We start from the raw sequence: 4,429 nt of genomic DNA, 5'->3' as shown, positions 1-4,429 counted from the left end.
TGACTTTAGGGAAGAACAGATCCTCCTCTGAATTCACTTCATTAGCCAGTCTGCCATGGATATCCATAGTAAAAACTGCCCCTAGGTCCCCAACCTTCCATGAACTCCCTTTCAGAAACAGCCTTTGCAGTTTTCAACAATCTTAATGACACTGCTGAGGAGAAAACAGGTAAGGAGTGGCAGGCAAAGGGCCCAGAAACAGGCTCACCTTTTAACTGCTGCTGTTAAAATCACCCTGTCATCTCAGGACCACCCAGATTCAGGCTCCACAGCAGCAGGAACCTGTTTCAAGTGTGGAGAGGTGTACCACTGGAAATGTGGTTGTCCCAAGCTGCCTCACAGCAGGGACCCACCAAAGCCTTGCCCCAGGGGAGGACAGAAGGGCCTAGGCCAGGAATAGCCCTTGGACAACACCACAAACCACCAACCGGGAGGAGCCTTGGTTGACCCTTGATGTGGCAGGTTAGATTGTTAATTTCCTAATTAACATGGGAACCACTTCCTGACCTGCCACTCTTGACCTCTCTTGTTTCAGTCATGACTAATAAGTGGAGTGGGTGGGGAATCAAGATCTAGGCTGTTTACTAAACCTCTCCCTGAAGAATAGGAAACCTCCTCACAAGGCATCAATTAAGTTAAATCCCTTCAAGGAGGTGACATGGGCTGTGAGTGTGTATTTAAGCTTGTCTAGTTCCCTGAAAAACCCCAAGCCTCAAGAAACCAAAACCTAACCTTTCATGCCAAATGCTACTTAACCCCTCCCTCCCCTCCATGCTCTCTGTATAAATGCAAAAGACTGACTCAGGGCTTGATATTTTGGATTCAAGTCTGCCAGGCCCAGGCAGCTGTAATAAACGTCCTTCCCATGAAGGTCTCAAGTCCTGGCTTTCAATACCACAATCATAAAATCCTCCTCATTGCCACAACATTCTTGGGGGCTCATCCAGGATTGCTGAGAAAGTCAGAGACAGTAACATTTGGTTGCCCCTCTCAGATCCCCTGCAAAGACTGGGAGGGTCCAGGTGAACCCCCTGCCCAGGGTGTTCTGGGCTCTTTTAGTCCAGTAAAAGGTAGCAGACTCCACTGTGGCCCTCCTGGGGAACCAGGGACACTGAAAGTTCTGGAGGAGACCTTGGGAATGAAGTAGAGGAACTCCATGTGTCAGATGGGTAAGTCCCCCAGGGGCATAGTGTAGGGAAAGTGTGCCACTGGAAGTCAGAATGGGAGCTTGATCACCTCCCAGGAAGACTTGAGTACTCCCAAGAGGAGAGGAAACCATATTCTCCAGGTCTGAGAAGGAATGGGAAGGAGGATGGTTGTATGCATGTGATTGAGAGGTAAGAATGTGTGAGATGCAAAGAACGGTTATAGGGCAAATGAGGAGTCCCAACCCACAGTTCTGCAGCAACTTCATACGGTAAAAGGCAGTGGAGGAGCTCTGTTAAGGACCCTTCATCTGAGATGAGGGCGTATACTGTCCTGCCATACTAAGAGGCACTCTAAGTCCCCATGAGGGGATCAGCTGGAGATGGACAAAGCAAAAGACTGAATGTGTGTTGTACAGTGCTGACACAGGGCAGGAACATGGGAAACACACAAAGTAGGAAGCCGGCTCAGTTGCATGCTGAAAGACTTCTCCTGAGCATTCCACAGGGACATATATGGCATAAGGTTCCAACCAGGAAGAAACAGAACCCTTTGTGAACTAGAGTGGCCAACTTTCAGTGTGAGCTGGCCCCCAGAGGGCACCTTTGACCCCCAGATCATCTGTAAGGTGTATGATGTGGTGACTGGGAAACCAGGACAGCCTGATCAGTTCTCATGTATTGATGTCTGGCAAGACACTGTAGCCCAAAGCTAGTCCTGGTTAAAGAGGTCCATACCTGGACAAAGTAAGAGATGCTTAATACAAAAGCCCAGGGTGCCACCAAAGGGTCTGGGCCAACCAGGTGTCCCGTGAAAAGACAAACTCAAAGCATAATCCTGGGCCACCCTTTCTGAAAGGATCGGAAGAAGAAGACCTACCATTGCCCTATGTGGTGGTCACCCATACCGTGCCAATGTCAGGAGATGGAGAAGGAGTGCCTTCTCCAGTCAGTGTGGCCTCATCATTCCCAGAACCACTGCCCCCAGCAACCTCATCCCCAGGTAGCACAGCATCCCCAGTGCCTCAGGCATCAACAATCAGCTGGGAGGGGGCCCCCGAGAGATGGTAACTCAGACTATGGGAAAACGTGGAACCATTGTATTTTGCAGTCTTAATTGGTGACTTTTATAATGTAGGTGAATTATATCTCAATAAAAGTTTGGTTTTTTTTCAAAAGAGAAAGGAAATTTAATTTTTCATTATGCCCACTGACTGGGCTTCTATTCCAATTAAATAGAGATCATGGGACACCAAGATATTCAGTGTCACAACTGCCCGGTAAAATTGACATCTTCTCATTTCCAGTCTGAGTCTACATTTGCCACACATTTGGAGAAGACTCAATCATTTTGACATCTCTCCACTTTCTCTGTCTCACAACAAACTTCTAAAATTGTAAGACTTATACTAAGTGATTGATTCAGAGCATTTTTTAAAATGATTAATTGCTTCCAATTTCTTTCCAGTTCAAATCACATTTTAGGAAAAATAAAGGCTTATGAAATACTAGATTTTTCAGTAATGCAAATTCAATTAATTTTTCCACTTTTGATTTGTAGTTGCGGGTGAGACCTTTCTTCATGAAATGGAAATAGGATATCAAAGAAGATGCATCTAATGAAGACATTATATCTAAACTTTTGCAACATGCCTAAGGCTGTGCTGAGATGAAAAATCTCAATCTAAAGGATTTTCCAATAATAGGAGCAATTAGGATATAAAAATAAACTCATTGAGCTTTCAACTTGGGTCATTAGTATGAGTGTAGGAGAATAAACATAAGCACAGCCAATAGAATATTATCATTACAGTTATAAATCATTAAATATTCTCAACCCACATAAAATGATTAATACATTTTCAAAAGAAAATACAGGAAAACATGTATGTCAATATTTAACCTAATCATGAAAATTAAATAAGAGAAGTTTGAACAGATTCCATTAAAATGAGAATGGGGAAATAGCCATAAACAAAAATAAATACATGGTATATTGGTAATTTTTGTGCTTTGATATGTTTTCTTTTTCTTTATTACAGAAATTGAAGTTTTACAGAAAACTCATTCAGAAAATGAAGTTCCTGTATACCATGTCATTATTAACAAATATCTATGCCCATTGCAGAAAAATTAAATATAAATTTGTAGAGGATGGAGCTTGGCATTATTATTTTTTAAAAAGCATTTCAGATGATTCAAATAAGGAGTCAGACTTAAGAAGCATGGGTGATTCTCTTCCCCTAATAAATTAGAAAATACTTAAATACAGGGACTTGGTTTATTCATCTTTGTAGAATACCTTGCACCAAGGTGATAGCAAAATAAATCCTTATTAAGTTGAATTAAGTATACACTGAAAAGTGCAGAGTATAGTAATTAAAACATTTTTATTAAAAAATTGTATTCAATTTTCTTAATTCTCAAGTTTTGTGATTATTTTAAATCAGACTTCAACTATATCTGTCTGAAATATTTTGATAATTACTGAATCTCAATTATATTAACCTGTGCTTGGTACTTTTTACAGAGAATTAAAAACATATTTCTGAGGTTTGTTAAACACACAAACCCTCATACAAACTCCTGCAAAGACCAATAATCACAACCTTGTATTTATTTTCTAGAGTTAGTCATTTCATTTTTTTAAATCTGTGTAGTGGATTTTTCAATTAAGATAGAAATTTCCATAATTAATCAAAATGTCCAAGGTTACATTTAGTTGGGTTTCCAGGAAATCCATATTTTTAATTATGCTTTAAGATTAATAAATATTATAGTCATCTGTTCTTTTATAGCACTGTGTGATAAATAAACCGCCCAAGCCTAAATCTCAGCCTGGCAACTGTACCCTGGCAGCAATAAATACATTGTATCTCAGGAAATTGGAAATAAAATTCAGGGCTGACATTTGATTTGTGTGATGTTATTGGAACTGGAATATTGAGTAATATTTTTTGTAGTACTATTTAGGAAATAAAAAACAGCCTGTAAATCATAATATAGATAAAATGACTGCAAAATTAGATATGCACTTTTATACTCTGCAATTGTATGTATGTTGCAGATTCTCAAGCTGCCTTGATGACCTATCCAGGTTAGAGAATTTCTCTCCAGTCATAGCCCACTTATTCAAAATCATATTGAAGTGATCTGAGCTCACAACTTACTTATTATGGATAACCTCCCAAAATGCTGGAGTTGGATATGAGTTATGACTCAAGATGTATTTGTGCTCTTATCCAAAGAAAGCCACAAAACAAAAAAGAGATGCATTATTGTTG

The sequence above is a fragment of the Dasypus novemcinctus genome, chromosome 11, assembly GCF_030445035.2.
Source record: "Dasypus novemcinctus isolate mDasNov1 chromosome 11, mDasNov1.1.hap2, whole genome shotgun sequence".
Taxonomy (NCBI): domain Eukaryota; kingdom Metazoa; phylum Chordata; class Mammalia; order Cingulata; family Dasypodidae; genus Dasypus; species Dasypus novemcinctus.
This window is presented reverse-complemented; position numbering follows the sequence as displayed.